This window comes from Aquila chrysaetos, chromosome 9, assembly GCF_900496995.4.
Source record: "Aquila chrysaetos chrysaetos chromosome 9, bAquChr1.4, whole genome shotgun sequence".
Taxonomy (NCBI): domain Eukaryota; kingdom Metazoa; phylum Chordata; class Aves; order Accipitriformes; family Accipitridae; genus Aquila; species Aquila chrysaetos.
The window spans coordinates 15,822,931-15,841,593 of record NC_044012.1 but is presented as its reverse complement, the minus strand read 5'-3'; the positions used below and the strand labels follow the sequence as shown (position 1 = coordinate 15,841,593).

Genomic DNA, 18,663 nt, shown 5'->3' with positions numbered 1-18,663 from the left:
AAACACAAAAAAATGTGTCAGGCACTTGTTGGCTTGGCATTAGCAGACCTGTGACCTATTGCTACTTACAAACTTAAACAAAGTCAGCATTTTCTTTCAAGTTGATATGCTTCAGATTTTGTCCAAGGCCTTATTTAAAAGAGCTCATTTCCTCCTTTGGTACAATGTGGTTGTTAAGCAGGGAGAAAGAATTTCAGTGAACCATACAGGTTGTCAAAGATGGCATTTCAGAATGTCCAAAAATACTGCTCAAAATGGGTTCTAGTTACCCAACAGTTTCCTCAAGAAAAATGGGGAATTAATTAAAAAATTAAATACTTCTCATGTACTCAACTATTTCTTTTTTGTTAGGGAAGTCAGTCAGTCTGGTTTGTTTCAAGTTTTAAGATGTGTAGAGAGGATTAAAAATGAAAAACCCCCAACATTTTGAATTGCAAAAGTGAGCTATATTTTAAGTTCTGGTTGAGAAAATGAGCTAGAATATATTACTTATTTAGAAAAGCTGTATTTTCCTACAAATACTTAAACTAATGAATTTGTTCTTTTGAGAAATCCTGTATTCTGAAATTAAACTGCCATTTAATTTTCAGTTGGAATATTTTATTGTTATAATTGTAGAACAGAGACAGTTAACTGGGATCCTTGATAAAACCTATTTAGTCAAAATGTTAGAACACTGAAGTGGGTTCAGATTACATTAGAAGGCACTTGTTGTGTTCAAGATTACTGGCAGAGAAAGGAACATGAAAAAATGAGTAATACCATATCAGCATTCCCAGTTGTAAGCTTTAGGTATTATTATTCTATGTATTTTACATCATTTGTTCTTCATGTATGTTTAGATTTATGCAAGATGAGTGAGAACATTTAAAGAAAATACTGCTTTCAGGTGGAGTGGTTTTCCATGCTTAAAGTTAAGGGTGCTAATTGCATTGTATTTTTAAGGACAAGCAGTATTTGGTAACTGTGTAATAATTACAGTAATGTCTTCTAGTTTTTGCTGTTCTCACTAGCCAGCCCTTGAAGGGAAATATTTTGTGTGCACGTTTCTGTTGTCTGCCTTGTGTCAGAAAATGCATGTAAAATGCTACTAAGTCTGACACCTACTTTGTCTCCAGTGTTTTCCTTGTGTAAATGACTAGCCAGCTGCATGGAAATAGGAAAAATGTCTCCTGTTTCAAACAAAACTTCCAGCTTTCTGGAGGTTATTCTCAGTTGAAGTCAATGGGAGGCAATATAACTGGGCTTGTTTTATGTGAGATAAACAGGCATGAGAAAGTCTGAGAGATGAACTTAGCTCTCCTTTTTTGGTGAAAGTTTCTGGCAAGTAAAATACATAGATGAAATGAAATTAACCCCACCGCCCCCTGAATAACGTATGAAGGATATTGCCATACACTTTTTGCATCCAGTTTTATGGACAACATTGAGGTTTCCACTGTCTCAAAGTCCTAAGAGCAAGCTTTTGTCTCTTTGATAGCTGAAGTAAAAAGAGACACTGTTCTAATTATGAATGAAGAATTTAAAATTTAACATTAAAAAGGTAAAATAGAAACCCAGTTAAAAAGACTAAGCTTTGTTGAATGCACTATTGTATTGCAATATTTTAGAAAAATCTCTCACTGAAGATTTTTTAACACAGGAGCGTAAGAAGATAATTTCCTTTTTTGACATGCTTTACCTTTGCAAAGTTACTGGGCTGTTGACAGGTACAAGATGACATGTGCTATGCTTACATGCTATTAGTGCAGTAGGCTTTGAAAAATGTCTAATGCATTGGCATATCTGACAATTTAGGTTATTAGTTAACAGTAAGACTCTGTAAATAGAGTAAATTTTAGCTACAACTGCTGACTTGAGCATTCAGTCAACATCTGCAGTACAGGGCTGAACTACATAGAACAAATAATGCCATTTTATGCTATAGAGATGGAAGTTGGCCTTATACAGTGTGTATGGTTCAGTCTGAGAGCAATGGTAATTGCAATATATTGAAGTTTTGCATTGTAATAAAAATAGAGACCATTAGTGGATACCATTTATGTCATTAGTATTTAGTGGCTGTGTGTTGCAGCTTTTTTAGTGCTCGTAAAACTGTCTCTGCTTGCAGATATGTGACAGCACTGGTATAAATTTAAATGTTGAGAAATCCATAAGACATAAAATATAGATAGTAAATAGGGGCGTAACATTATAGACAGAACCTTAATAATCTAGCACACAAATGTTTATATATTTGCATGTCTAGTGCAGAGATTAGCATAATGGTGATCATGTTTATACTACGGAAGAACTTGATTAAACAGAGAATAATGGATAAGGTAAAACTGAAGCACATTGTGCAAAAGCAGCAGAGAATTATTTCAGGCCCCCAAAAGGGAATTTGTGATATTGGAAGGTACATCCTCTATATACATCTGGTGGGATATTGATTTTTCTCTTTATAGACCTTTTACTAGTTACAACACCTGTTCCACTAACTAGTATTACAGTTGTTCTTAAGAAGTGATTATGTTAATTAACCAATAAAAAAGAAAATAAGGTTGTTAGTGAACCCTGAGATAGAGACTGGCTGGCACTTCTTTAACAGTAATGGAGCCAGCCAGCATAGGGAAGGTCCTATAATGTCTAGACCAAACCAGCAATATCTTGTCAGGAATTTGGAGGTTGGTGTGAGGGCAGTGAAGGAGCTGGCTGAGAAAAGATGTCTTTGGAGGATGGGGTGGGAAGGAGTCCAGAAATATATAGCACAGGAGGCTTTCCCTAAATACCAAGTGTTATACATGAGCCAAGCGTGCAAGCCACATCATTGTTTTGGCTTCCCAGTGTAAGATTTCTGTTTAAGAAATTTGGAAGCCTGTTTGATTTCCATGCAGAAGATCTCTGGGAAAGCTTTCTTCTTCCTTTGATATAAGGAAGGTCACTTGGATTCTGCTGGCAAGTTACTCTAGGATCTTTAAGAGGTTCCTACCAGGGTTGATTTGTCCTTAGGAAGTTCCCACCATGGTTGATTTTCCTTTAAGAGACTACCCATTGTGCTTTACTGTCTCTGGTTTCTGTGTCAGTGATGGATTTGAAGCAAGAGATTCTGAGACTTGTCTTCTGCACACCCCATACACATCTTCTTCAGCTCTGACCTTTACATCCTGGAAACACCCTGGAGGTTTGTCACAGAGCTCTCAGTGGATTTGGAAATCAAATTACACAGCACTAAGGGAGAACACAGAAAACCATAAAAACACTTCAGTCATTAGGAGTGAAGTGACAGGAAGCAGTGTTAGAGAATGAATCTTTCCAATTAATTTTCCTTTCAGAGCCCTCCACATTAAATCTAAGTGTGTATGAATGCTTTGGCAATATTAGTTGTGTCTTTCAGGATAAAAGAAAACCTTTGATAAACCTTCTGAATTTCTTGACTAAACAATGATAGCACCCTGATTGTTTTGGATCCTTGTAGTTGGGTGTGAAAGATGATAGTGTGAATGATGGTGGGAACGTACATTTGCAGAAAGCTTGTGGCTTACATTAATAGTTGTTAAGGTTATAAAATGAGATGCTTTTCAGGAGCTCAAGTAACAAGCAGAAGTGAAACATAAGCTTACCGTACAGTGAATATAAATAATTCTTTCTGTGGCTCCTAGTATTTCTTACAATCTAACTATGGAAAGTGTTAAACTGGAAATGTTATTGTTCCTTTACAAAACATATTTTTGTCTGTTTATCCGTTCAAAACAGACTAAAATGTAAATCTGTAAAATGCTTTCCATCTTCAAAGCAGCTATTTATATTCATCTAAATTCTGAAATCTTTTTGAAACTTTCATTTTTATTTCTGATTGTGGGATTCAGTGTCACTTCTTAGCACATTGAATACTGATGGCTTTGAACATACAGTATGGCACAAAGCGATAACTTGGCAGTGTGTACTACCCTGCTGAGAGACAATTCTAAAAGAAAAGTGATTTTTATGCTGGGGTTTTGGCTGGTTTTAGAATTAGGGGAAATATTAAAGAGCATAAAAAAATGTTTTAATTCCTCTGTACACCACTAAATTGCTTGTTACCTTATTTATCCAAGTAACAGCTACCTGAAAGCAGAGACTGCTTTCTGAAGCCATTCTCTACATAGAATTGTACTAAAGCCACTAAGGGACTGAAATCATAATACAGGTGAACAGATGAGTTTTGCAGTAAAGCGTGTTATGCTTGACTGGGTCTGTGCACATTTATCAAAAGCATATGTAAAGGAAGAAGAATATTAAAATGATTTAAGAGAAGTGGGCTTTCTAAAACCTATTGTGTCATAAGGTAGAAGAGTGTTTGGTTTTCTGGCAAAACCTGGGTGAATCTGAGAAAACACCATACTTCAAGGTATTTGTATTGGAATAGTTGTAGAATAGTTGTAGTAACTGTAGTTACTGTAAAGCCTGATGCTAAATCTGAGTGTAGCGTAGTCCCTTAAGCAGGACAAGCAGATGTAATATTTTGATTTGGAAATTAATGTTGAAATGGTGGTACTTCAAAGTACCTGTATTTTTTTACATCTGTTTTTTAAATTCACTTTTGTCCTGACTGCTAGGTGATACTTGGTATCTAGTTGCTCTCTTGTACTTCCTCATATCTTGCAGGTAGACAGTATATCATCCCAGATTCTTATGGGGTATTCAGCCTTATTAGGTTACCCAAATTACTACAGGTCACAGCTGAGATGCATTAGTGGAATTTAATAGGAAGGCTTGCCCAGTACAGGCTTTGCTGTTCTTACTGCTTGTTATTGCTTTCATAAGAAGCACAGGAGATTATTGAAAGATATGTTTATAAAATATACAGTGCAGTACAGCTACACACCACGTTTATGCCAAATTAGGTCTTGAACCTGACTGGATTCAGGCGTCTGCTGCAATGTAGATTACAGTTCACTGTGTGACCTCACACATGTAGGTTGGCCTCCTCCTGGCTTATTTAATCCATCTGCAAAATTGAGAAAAACAAGTATCACCATGAAAAAACAGGTATGCATCTGGGCCCAACTGTCCTGGGTAAAGAAATTACAGAGAAGGCAGTGGCTCAACTGAAGGGATAATAAAGAGGAAATGTAAGTCTCTTTGTCTCCTACACACAGTTATCAATAATGTAGTGGTGTCCTGTGTTTACATTTATTGGGTATATTTAGTTCCACTGGACTTCCAGCAGAACAGATCTGGGGTCATCGTCTTTTCCTGCAATTCAGTACACTAGAAGCACTATGTGGTTAGTCTTATTGGAGGGAACATAGGCAGCAGTCTTCAGTGACTTGCGAATGAATCAATAAAGCATGTTCCTGTAGGTTTCTGAATTGTCTCTTTCATTAAGAATGGAATTGGGCAGCGGAAGATCAATTTTTGTGGCAAATCAGAGGTTTTTTAGCAGTTTTTCATTTAGATTGTGGATTTTTGGAGTCATAAAGCTTCATCAAAAATATTATACAGGATCTAAACTGCAAATAGTTTAAATGTCCTTTTCCAGAACACTTCTGTTAAGTCAAAACCACATGAGACCTGATCTTTAGCAATCCCCACAGCTGACTAAATCAGTGGAAAGCTGCTGAGCTTCCACAGGTGAGGAGCATGGTTCATGGAGTAGCTGACATGATGTTGGTACGAGATACTTGGAAAGTGAAGCGTTCACAAAGAAGTGTTACTGTTGTCTAAGGATATAACTGAGAATCATGTCTTTGTATACCATAATTGCTTACAACAGCTCTTGACAATTGAGATGTGTGACATAATTAAACTCTGCTTGAAATGCAGTCATGCTTTAGAATCATCTAAAGTAATGATTGTTGTATGGGTATGGAACAGGCTTAAGTTTTGGCAGAGAGGTTGTCCTGGTTTCAGCTGCGATACAGTTAATTGTCTTCCTAGTAGCTGGTACAGTGCTATGTTTTTGAGTTAGGTATGAGAAGAATGTCGATAACGCTGATGTTTTCAGTTGTTGCTAAGTAGTGTTTAGACTAAAGTCAAGGATTTTTCAGTTCCTCATGCCCAGCCAGCGAGAAAGCTGGAGGGACACAAGAAGTTGGCACAGGACACAGGCAGGGCACCTGACCCAAACTGGCCAACAGGGTATTCCATACCATGTGACGTCACATCTAGTATATAAACGGGGGGGAGTGGGGGCGGGGGGATCGCCACTCAGGGACTAACTGGGCATTGATCGGTGGGTGGTGAGCAATTACACTGTGCATCACTTGTGTATTTTAATCCTTTTATTATTACCGTTGTCATTTTATTAGTGTTATCATTATTAGTTTCTTCTTTTCTGTTCTATTAAACCGTTCTTATCTCAACCCACGAGTTTTACTTCTTTTCCCGATTTTCTCTCCATCCCACTGGGTGGGGGGGAAGTGAGTGAGCTGCTACGTGGTGCTTAGTTGCTGACTGGGGTTAAACCACGACAGAGGTGTTTTAAATCTACTTATTTTTGCTTCATCACCACATGGGTGTGAAGTTCTGAAGAACCTTACCTTTACAGATGTGGTTCACCTGAAAATTTTTTTCTTGTGTGGCACATACAGGCTTAATTGAGTGTGGTAGTACGTCTTGACAGTTGGTTATGGATAACACAATGTTCATCTTGGAATCTATGCTTTTAGTACACACATGTGCCTTCCTAGCATCTTGAACCAATGTTAGTTTCATGGACAGACTGGGGACAGAGAAGGGCAGTGCTGCATATGCAGTTCTTAATTTTTTAACAGGCTCATCAAGTAGGAATTTGTATTTGCAAATCCTGAGGGAGCTGGGGAAACATGGATGAGCCACAGTGCTGAGCCTGGACAAAAATCAGCTGAATCAAAATCAAGAGCAGCATCAACAGTAATACTTAGAAGCACAGAGCTTTATTAAGAATTGATAAATTGCCAGGCATTACTTTCCACATAGATAATGTTGTAAGGTGTTGGCTATCAATAAGTCGCTACATATTCCAAAACAAGTCTAGACCAAATACGTTATCATAATATGTATCATCACCTGTTATATATACGTAGCTTTAGCTTGCATCTACCTACATGCAGAAGATAACACTGTTTTCCAGTAATTCTCCTGAGAGGCAGTTACATTAATTTTCTAGTAATTACTATGTAAGAATTGATTCATATTACCCACATGTAAAGAGTTTATGAATCATTCATTGCTTGGTGCAAACCTGAATCTTGATTCTGCCCTGTTGTTCCCTCCTTGGGGTACCTGTATAGACATCCTTCCTGGCTCACTGTAGAAGCATGTGGAGTTATGTTTATCCCTGAAGGATGCCCACAAATGCTATACATACAAAATTAAAATGTTACAGTTCTACTTGTGGTGCAATAATAGATGCTGGTGGTACAGTGCCTTAGTGGGTGGTTTCTAGTTCAATTTTCTGTTATATAGTCATAATTTGTGATGCTGCTTTAGCATTGTTGTGTCGCAAGCCTCAGTGGTCAGGATCTTATTAAGGATGGGTGAACTTCACAGGATCTAGAGGTCTCGCTAAGACAACAGAAATCTGAATAGTTTTTCAGAGCTTAATGAGAGGTGGACTTTTCTCTCAGTGTTTTCAGGTGGAAATCTTTCCCTTTTCAGTGGTGTATCAATTTTTGCAGGATGCCTTCTCATCTGGGAGTAGGAGGCAGCAAGCTGAAGCTATGTGCTTTCTGTCTAGAATAGAGCATTCCTTAGTTGGGATCAACATCAGCAGATGTTTCTGAGGAGCTTTCCTAAGCCGGGTTTTAATACTGTCTTTGATGTCCAGAGGAGAATGCAGCTTTAGCCATGTAGAATTCTCTGAAGCAATTAATAATGTAATACCCGTAATTAAGGGTCTGTCACACAGGAGAGCAAGAGAGGAGTAAGAGACTGATCGTTATTCATTGTCATGTTTACAGAAGAGGGTTATACAGCTCGTCACTGGAGACAAACTGATAGCTATCACTCTGGAGGACTATTTTTGCACTCACTAAAGGTGAATTGGTGTGCATTATTTTCATTTTCACAGGATCCATTGCAAAGAAGGCCCAGAAACTGAAGATTTTTTTTCTTTCTTACTCAAGAAAAATATCTATTCAAATCAACGAGTATTTTGATTGAATGAGGGCAGTGAAACTAGTCCATAGTGGAATTTTTTAAAAAGAGAGGTGAGTGGTTGTTTTTCTTTCAAAATTTGAGTGTGGTTAAATGAGAGGAAATGGAAAATTTGGTAAGTGGATTGTCCTAAAATTAGAACCATCCCGCAAAGCTGTGGGCAAACGCTCTCTGTGTTAAACTAGTCATTGTTTCCCTTTGAGGGTGCCCCAAAAAGGAATGTATTTGGATCTGCTCAGGAGGAACATAGGAGATGTCCTTGATTCTGGACTTTGATGAATCCTTCGCGGTAAAAAGACATGCTAAGGATGTGAATGTATGTGTGCAATTGCTTACATGTTTCTGAATGGTAGAATTGCTCATACTTCTGATGAGCCCAGCTCATCCAGGTTGTAGTGTACCAGCACCTCCATGGGACCAAAACATGGACTGCTGAAGCAGTGTGTAGCAGAGGGAAGTAGAAGTCAGTGAGTGGGAGTGACAGCCTGACAAGCTCAATTGAGAAGACGTGCTTTTAAGTGTGGGGTAATAAATGCTGTGTAAACTGCCGAGAGGAGATGATGGATTTTCCATTTTTCAGATTAAGACTGGAAGTATTTCAGGAAGATGTGTTTTAGTAAAATAGGAGTTATGGGGATTGGTATAGAAGTAACCAAGTAAAAATCTGACATAAGAGGTCAGACCAGAGTGTGATGGCCCCTTTAGATGTTAACATTTTTTAAAATGTTAAACTGAAACCTCTCTATGTTAGGGTTTGAATAGCACATCTCAGTGGACTTGTAAACATCCCAAGTGGCATTAAGATTTCAAACAGGATTGTAATGTTCGCATGAACCCATGTTGCATGCCTGAGGACAGTTGGTCTTATAATCCTTGCGTGTGTAATGGAGATATCCAAACAGTGGACACAAGCAGTTAAAGACAAATGTGTTGTGGATGAAAAAGAAAAGGAGAGTCAGTGAATATTAAAAAATACCAGACTATCATAGAAGGATAATACTATCTTTTGGCTTCAGTTTAACAGCTGGACATTTAAAGCCTTCATGTAAATCCTACTGAAGTGAGGGGCTGGGGGGAGTTCCACTGACTTCAGTGGGATCATTTTGAAGAATCAGGGGTAAGCGATTCTTAGTGGACTGGGACAGAGAAGCATGCTACTGACAACATGGTCATCTTTTCCATCTAAGGCTCTTTTTCAAGCCCTGATAAAATTTGAACCATAAAGGAAAGTACTTTCCTTGGTGAAGGAAATAATAATAAGAACTTGGTGAAGAAAAAAAATCCAGAGTGAAAATTTTGACTCTTGTGGTTCCCCTTCCTCCATTAAGCCTCATGTGGAAATGTATATGGAAGTGGTCCCCAATTAGTGATGAACAGTGCTGTGGACCTGTAGGGTGGAATAGGATTAGGGCCTTTACCAAAATTCCCCAGGGTGAATCATGTTAAAGTTAAAAAAAAAAAAAAAAAAGTATTTACCCAAACCAAAATTCTTTTGCCATTTCATTTCATGGAAACATGGAGTCCCTTAGGCATTTAACAGTGTTTTGAGATAGATAGCCTTCTTACTTATAGAACATTTGGTAACTTCCCAGCTCTGCCTTACAGGTTCACAGGGTGGTATGGTTCACAATTATCACAAGAATTAGTTGAAGACCATAGCAATTAAATATTTTTTTTATGGCTTATTGTCATATTCTAAATATTAAATGATTCTGACAAATATTCTCAGAGAGATTTGACAGCTGACCTGCAGACTGTGCACTGTGTTTGCTTACATATTTAAGCTACTAGTATTTCTAGGAAGCTGTAGTTTATTAATTCATTATTATTTTATTGATGTTCAATTGATGTCTTATTAAATGTAAATTAGATATTTGGGAATAATAATTTAATGGGACGAGGCAGGTGAGATTCCCCCAGGATAGTTTGTAATGAAGCTTCAAATTGTTAATCCTAAGCTCATAAATAAATTATTAAGGGTGAAACAAATGCAAAAATACTGAAATAAGCTATGAAAATGTTAAGTGGTGGTGAACAGACACATAATCTGCTGGGAGATCTGTGTGATAATGTACGTTTGGCACTAAGTCACGTAAGTCAGAATCACGTCAGTGCTTCCCACTCCTTCCAACCGTTTACTGTTTAGGCATGTATCTACCCCTCATATCCCATTATTATGCTACACCATTCTGTTTGCAGACATTTTGCTTTGCCTGGGAACAGCGTTAATTTAATACACTCAGCTGACCTCGGAGGCACTGAAATGACACGGCAGCAGCAGTCAAGAGTGCTGCAGTATATCCTGCTGTTAGCAGAACTGTTGGGGAGACCGTGTACTTTTCTGGATAGTTGTCTGCAACCTCTTTTGGGAAAAGGCGGGGGAGCTGGCTCTTTGACCACATTGTAAGTGTTGAGAAGGACACATCCTCTCACTTAGCTAGCTTTCATCTTTTCCATGGAAGGCAGATTTCCCAGTTGCTCCTCTGTTTTTCCTGAAGAGTTAGCAAAGACCATAGGTCTCCCTCAGATAAGAGGAGAAAGAAAGGAGAACCCACCCTTATGTAAGAAAAGAAGGGATGTAGAGAAGGAGAGGATTCTGTTAGTGTAAGTATTTTCTGGTTTGTGTTTGGTGTTTTGGGTTTTTTTTGTGTGGGTTGTTTTTTTTTGGGGGGGGGGGGTTGGTTTGTTGTTGTTGGTTTTTTTTGTTTTGGTTTTTTTTTTTATCTCCAGCATCCTGCAAAGGTCTTAAGAGATCCAAAAACCTGTTTCTTCAGTAAAAACATCACCACTACCCCAGCCTTTAAAGACAGAGCTAAATCCCAAGGAAGTACTCCGTATCTGTATTTTGTACTCACTGCAGTGGGAATTGCAGAAACTCAGCACTTCGTAAATGCTGCTGGTAACTTGAAGAGTTAAGTCATGCAGCAGGTTAGTAAATGTAAAGAGGCTTAGTGCCTAAAATTATTTTCTTGATATTTCTGTCAGTGGAAGTAAGGGATACACAGAATTCTGAGACTCTGGCCCTGTGACCATAGTGTTATACATAAGTAGTGGTGACACAGGCATTCAAATAGGGATTCAGATGTATCCAATGTGGAATTTTGGCCCAAAGTCATTTTGGGTAGCTTGTTAGATGGTTTTCCTGTAACGTTGAAGCTGAGGGCACTCTTGTTACTCATGTGGTGTTTTTGAGAAAAAGCTTAATTAAATTTTTTGAAAAAAATTAACAGAGAGATGCTTTAGTCACTGGCTTAGACTTTCACCTAAAATTACATTCCAGGAATTTGATGATTATTGAATGGCCCGAAGGGTTGCAAACTAGAAATGTGGGTTAATACAAGGTACAGAAAAAAGGCAAATATGCTGCTTTTCTGATGAAAGACCTTGGTTGCTAGGAAGAGAGTATTCAAGTGTTTGCTCATGTTTTGCCGGGGTTTTAACAGTGTGAAATAAACAGATAACACCGTGCCTTTAAAATAATGTTTTCTTAAATAGTGAAACTATAACGTAATGAAGAAATTGCAGTAATCACGTTTCCTTAAAAATTGAGAATTACAGTATCTCTGTAATTGAAGTGCTGTATTTTTCAAACATAAATATGCTGGCTAATATATTTTTATATATTTTTGTAATTGAGAGATTTTGAAATCAGCTTGCTGTTGAAAAACAGAAAATTCTGATGCCTCTCTCTAACAGGGTAGGGACAGAGAAGTCACTTGCGTGATTTGCAGCATCTGTAGCAAAATGACGTTCTTTTTGGTAGTTGCGAATGGTTATTCCTGTGCATCTGCCAGGATACCCACAGATACGGAAAACAGATCCAGCTTGAATCAGTGTTCATTTTTTTCCCTGATGTGCCATTCCAGCATAGTCTGGTGGAACTGTTGGCAAGTTCCTGTCCATACAGTTGCTGATGTTTTTCTGGGGAACCACGTTAAATCAGTTGCTTGGGTCACCAGATGCCTGTTCCTCTTCCTTCACGTGCCTGCACAGGCTGGGCTTGGAATAAGGTGCTGCCCTGCTCTTGACATTGTTTGCACATCCCCCAGATTTCTTGTGACTCATGTCAGCATGACAAAAAAACCCTTCCCAGGCTCTGCGTGCTGCCATGGATGTAGGAGCGCTGAGAGAGATGAATAAATGGTTTGTAAGACAGATCCCTGCTACTTTCTCATTTAGGAATTACAGAAGTCTCAAGGCTAGTTTCACACTTGGGGCTCCTCTTTTTGCTGTTTTCTTGTCTTGCAAGAAAATAAGATAAATTACTTCAAACACAGCACCTTCTTCTGCAGCTTTTATGCAGACAAAGGTGGTGTTATAATTGAGAGAATTTGTCTGTGTAAGAACTGAAAGATTAAATAGGCATTAAGTAGGCATTTAAGCTGTCTGGGGCCCTGCATACCTCTGATGTGTGTAAATAAAGCTGGGCTCAGGCAATGTAGCAAACATCCTGCAGCCTCCAGAGATGCCTACAAATTTGTGGTTCTGCATTTGCCCTTGTCTCCCTTTAAAATGCTACTGTTACTGTTGTTGCTGCACATCTTTATTCAAAGTTACATATGGTGAGGTGGAGTAGAGGATAACATTTTTAGTAACTGGTAATCAAAATGAAAGAGGAAACAAAAGGAAAGGCCAATAATGCAAGACAATCATTAAGTGCCAAATATAATTTGTCAAAGGTGTTCCTTCTAAATTAGATGGCGGCAGCATTTTATCAGATCGATACTGCCTCAGTGACTCCCGTACAGTCTTGGTAGCTTTTGGCTAACAAATATGAAGAATTCTGGTATGCTCTATGCTTAAACAATAAGACAAAAGAACTTAGTGAATTAGTAACCCTTGACTGTGGTCAGAAATCCCTGTAAAACTGTGATTAGCAATGTCCAAGGGTTGGAGCTGGTACAAATCCCATACATGGCGTGATTAGCTATGAAGCCAGCCTTGTAGATCAGTCACTGCCAGAAGTGCAAAGCTCAACAGCAAACTGAGCTCGGTAGTAAATATTATAGCTCAAGGAGTACATGCCCTGGTTCTTGGTGATGTTAATGGAAAAAAGTCTATTGACTTAATTTGGAGTTTGAGCTGCTTGTTAGAGGAAGTGCAGTAAGTATTTAACCCAGCTGTTGCCCATCTTTATCTGCACATCTTAGCCAGCCTGATTCATTTAGTTACCAATATAATGTGTTCTTGCTGAACTTAACACTGTATTATATTCTTACTCAATGTTACTGTGGTGCAGCTGTAAGACAAATACTGTGTTTTATTTCAAAATACAAGGTGGGAATAGAGAAAGCAGGTGTCATACAACAGAGGGGCAAACTCATAATAGGAAATGGCATTTCAGTTAAATTTTCAGAGGGGGAACGATATTCTAGGTATTTTCTGTATCAAAACATCATAGTAGCCTGTTGACAGAAGCAAGCAGCTCATCGTTTCTTAACTGGCTTTCATTAGACCTCACTGTGCAATAGTCCCTGACTCTGGCAGCACACTTTTTCATCTGTGGAGATGAAGGCCTTGTAGACTAAGCAAACCTTAAAAACTTGCCCCAGGTCCAAAGAAACAGTCTTTGTTTCCAGGCATCCTGATTCCAGGCCAGCACAACTTACACTTGAGACCAGACAAAATGCGCCTCTCGAGTATCTCCTAGAAGGAAAGAGTCATACATATGCATGCATACAAACCTGGGCATCTGGCAGCCTCACACCTTGCTGAAGACAGCTCTGCAGTAGGAAGGTGCATCATCACGGCTGCATTTTTTGTCAGGAGAATATGCTAATTTTTGCTGCAACAACTGTATATAACCTGACAATTATTCTCTCCAGTCTCTTGGGTTAACTTTATCTGTGGTTGAGTTTAGAATCCCCAAATGATTATGTAATAGGTACAAGATGCCTGATAATATAACAGGCCTTTTCTAATTTTTTTAAAGCTGTATTAATGTAATTTCTTCAGTGTCATCGTGTCTTTTTCAGTGTCAATCCATTGTGAATCATGCACACGCAGCAGAGAAAGAACAGAACCTACCGCAGCCTGTGAACAGCAAGAAATTTCAGCTGGATGACTGCGTAAGGGGGTTTGCAAGACTGCCAGTAATTTTTTATATTCAGAGTTAAATAGAGCAATAAGATGGAATTTAAGCTTTAGTGCAATGGATTGCGGCTCTTCAGTCAATCAAATTATAGTTCAATCAGTTCATTTTAATCACTTCTCTGGAGAGAAGTAAACCCCTATGTTGAAGAATATGCAGCAATTTTATTGATGGAAAGTTTAATTGTTTCATTTTTCCTTACCGTCTGTAACACACTAGACTTTTAATCAGTGGGAACTGAAGTTATAATGAAGTAAAGTCCACTTTCCACAGTTCACAACTAGCTGAAAATAATTGGGTTGAGACTCCCATCCAGACAGTGTAATGCCTCTGGCATTTTCCTGAAAACTACACTTAATTGCTTTGCTGATGTTGTTAAGTGGTCCTGAGGGGGATGAAGTAGTAAAGCTGCCCACATATGCAGGGAAACAATACACAAAAAATGTCTTACAAGATCCTTAAAGGAGGACCAACTAGTGACGAGAAGACAATATATGGCTTTTTTTTTTCCCTTTTCTATACGAGAGAGAACACACAGGAGAGGCTGATAAAATAAACTGTGGAAATTCTATAAACACTAACAGTATTTTTATTTAAGGGCTGAAAGCTTGGGACTAGAAGTACAGAAAATGTGAAGGCAGACCTCTTGCAATCAAACCTGCAACTTAAGGCTAGCCCAACTCACTTGGCATTTTTATGCTGAAGGCCAGTTAGCATGCTGCCTGTCTTCAGCACCTTGGGCTGAGGAACAGATGTACTCTTGTCCCCAGGGAGGGAGGACAGCTTGCTCTCTGTGCTCTGAAGTGACAGGACGTGAGCCAGCTATGATGAACTGAAAGCCTTGTCCGGGCATCAGTGGGACCAGCGAGTGTACCCCATTAGGCTATAAACGTAGCCAGAGAAGGAATAACACTTTGGAATTTCTCCTTATTTAGTGCATTCATGGGAAATCCTCTTCAGTTGAATGGTGTTTGTTTAAAATGATGAATTAGCTGCTAGCCTCAAGGATATTCTGATGCAGAAATACATTAGTTATTTAATAGAGAAGAATATTTATTTAGGACACATGAATTAGGTAGTGCCCATGAACTTGAGTTCAGGGTTGGAGCTGGCGCTGTTTTGGGGAAGCGAGGACAATAGGGCTAATTTAGCTTTAAGCAAGTGGGTTTTGGTTGGGTTTTTTTCTTGTTTATTTACATGTGCAGGCACAGTAAAATCTCTCTCTCTCAACAGCCTGACCTTCCTCAGCTGGTATCCATGCAAACTTCAGTATGGCCTTTGCTTATTTTACTCTTGCTTTCGCAGGCTCCAAGCTGAACAACTACCCCCTGATGACTTTCTAGAAAGGAAGGTAGGCAGAATTTAGGCACTGGAGTCTAAAGCTGAAATCTTAAAAGCTCCCTTTTCCCTTAACCCTATAGCTGACCTTGGGGCCCCCTTGAGCTTCCAAGTTGGTACCTCGATTTTTGGCCAACAGAGCTCTACCAGCACCTGAAATGATGCTTTTTCTGCTGAAACACGCTAAAGTCTAGACGGGACTTGAGTACCTTGGCATGTAGCCCCACTTTAGCCTGACCAATCCCCATATTAATAAGCTTTAACACCTATTTCTCCTATGGCAAAATAGTTAGTAACCTCCTGTGTGCTGGAACCGCCAACCATATGTCAAGGAGATCAAGCTGTCAGTTTTGAGAATAGCACTGGGAGTAGCCCATTGTGTCTAATTTACTCTGCTTGCCTGCCTCTGGGAGAAGAGCTCAGCAGCAGCAGTGGTTGTGCTCTGCTGTTCCTGGGGTTCCTTTGTGAGATGAGTAATGTGGTATGGAATGGTTCTAACAAATGCAGCAAATGAGGACTATGTTGTGACAACTGATGGGAGACTCTGGGTTTTGTACTCTTACTGATGCTGAAAGACTGCAGGAACCAGGGCAAATCTTCACTGCGGAAGAAGAAAACAACCTGATGTGGCTGGCTGAAATTTACCGCTGTGTAGTCTGGCTGTTTTCTTCCCTCTTTTAGGGGGTCCTCTCCCTGACCCTTCTTTTGGAGACAGGGTCCCTATCCCAGCAGGAGGAGTGCTTCCTGGAACTGTAATGCAGTAGTGTGCAGCATGGCTGGCCAGCTGGACCTCTTTTCTAAGCAGACCTGCTTGCTGGGTCTCGCACACTTTAAAGTCTTACCCTGGATCTGAATGGAAACAAGAGGGAGTGAATGATTTGACACACATTCTCTTGATTTGACATACTGTATGGTTGTAGCATGGTGTGTCCACCAGCAGAAATCGAAAAGATGCGTTCCAGTACAGGCACAAATCCGACTGATAAACTGTTCACGTGGAAAGATGCAATTTGCATGGTTGTCATCAAAGCCAGTGTATGTATTCATTTGTGGAAGCATGTCAGACGCCATATGTCAGTAATATGCCTTTGATATGTTGGCGTCTGAATCATTTTTTTAACAGCTGAGTGGCGTATGTTTAAATGTAAACATCTGTTCTATGTTTGTACTGTCTGTATTCTTTATTTCTATATTTTCTCTTGACTAAGAGCTTGATTCAAACCCAGAAAAACTGTGGGATTCATCCTATTTTTAAAGAAATGCGGTTTTTGTAGTATTTCAGCATGTGGCCAATGTGTATCTTTTCATAGATGAGAAGGGCATTTAGAAGATAATTTTTTCCCTTTTGGTAACTAGAACAAACTCAGTTTTCAGGCAAAATAAAAATTTGGTTTCACTAGAAGTTTGTTAAATGAAAAGATTTTTGGTTTAGTGTTGGGCAGGTTCTGTAATGTATGGATTTACTGAAAAGCAATCCTTGTAAGAGCAGTGTGTTAAACAATGATGACAGTAAATTGGTTTTATCCAGAAACTTTTCTGATGCAGTTAAAGAACGTGCAGTGTAATAAATGACTTAATAAAGGAATGAAATAATACACTATGTTTGTTAGGCTATTTATTACACATGGGTGAAACTGAAAACCAGTGTCACAATGAAGGGATTCAAAAGCAGTTATTGCAACTCAACATTCAAATGAGACACTGGAACACCATTTGGGATGCTACAGCCAGCCTAAAAGGCACAGTTTGGTCAAAAGTAATGAACAGTATCTTACTATTTCAGCAAAATGACAAGAAACATTATGAACCAACTGGGAGTACCTGGAGAGCCTAGAGATGAGTGTCTAATGCTGAAGTACAGGAGGTGCCTAAGAAACATTGCAAAGCGAGCAACTGTGTTGGACTTACCAGTGTGGTGGCAGGAAGAGGCTCCAGAAAGAAGCAACCAGAGCAGCAAGTTGCGTACCAATGGAGTTACAAGTACTTCTCAGTAAGTGCTTCAGCTAAGCAGACAATCTTGCTCCCGTGAGTGTCCCACAACTGCTGGTTTCTACCTTTTGATAAGAACTCACCTGATTTAGCAATGAGTAACAAATGACAGCTCTTGGTGGACTTACTGCAGTCTGGTCCTTGTATGTTGTTTGTATGGCTTGGCTCAGGCCTTAAAAAAAAAAAAAAACAAACAGCCATCACATGTAACATAAGAAAATTAAATCTGTCTAAATCCCAAAGCTTCACAGCATTGTCACAGAATCATAGCATTTCATAGGCACGGCTTAAAACAAATCAAACCATGAAAAGCTGAGTGCTGTTGGAGCCACCACCTAGTTAGTAAAAAATGACCAAAGTAGCCCAAACTGCGCCTGCTGCAATGAATGGCAAAGCCGATGCCTGGGCAATAGGAGGCCAGCCAGGCCGAGGTGCCTCGGAATCAGTGCCATCTTGTGGCACTTCGTGATACTAAAAAAACCCCTGAGCTACAGTAACTGCAAATGTCCTCAGAATCAACCACAGTTCAAAAAAATTGCACGTGGTAAATGATATAACCCACAGTAAGGATATGTAAATTTGGCCATAACTTCTGCAGTTGTGCATGGAGCGGCTCACAGCACCTGAATGATTAATGAGGCAAATGCCTACCAATTATGGATCGCTGAAGGTGCACAGTGAGTTGCATGTAATTATAAATCCTGAGAACAGATGGAAAATTTTGCAACACCAAAAGCCTGCTCCTTATTAGCCATGTCCTGCTCTGTGCAAGCCAAGCAGTCAGGCCGCACGGCTGCCAGGCTGGGGCAGGGCTGAATGGAGGGCAGGTGCCTGCTTCAGCTGTGGTGGCTGCAGTACCGTCAACGTGGGACCTGGGAAAGAGCTGGCATCCCTTTCCCTGCGCCCCAGGAGCCGCAGGGCAGGTGCTGGCTGCTTTTACGAGAGCGTTGCACCTGCATGTAGTGTGCTGCTAGCTGCAGACACTTGGGAGTCAAGGCAGACTTGTGCTTGAAACAAAACAAACAAACACACCCCAAAAGTACCCACCTACAAGGAACCCCTGTGAGAGCAGCATGAGCTTGCTTTTTCAGACTTGGGCTGCCTCTGCATCACTTACACAGGGTCAAACACTTCACTCCAGATCT

The 18,663-nt window shown here is 39.6% G+C and overlaps 1 long non-coding RNA gene across 1 annotated transcript in view; it reads left to right on the top strand.

The window, feature by feature from the left end:
- Positions 1–16,512, top strand: part of LOC115346564 — a 31,220-nt gene extending 14,708 nt beyond the window's left edge. The window contains exons 2-3 of the long non-coding RNA XR_003925166.1: positions 8,015–8,153; positions 14,076–16,512. This is a non-coding gene — a long non-coding RNA (uncharacterized LOC115346564). The remainder of the gene's footprint in view (positions 1–8,014; positions 8,154–14,075) is intronic.
- The last annotated feature ends 2,151 nt before the right edge of the window (positions 16,513–18,663 follow it).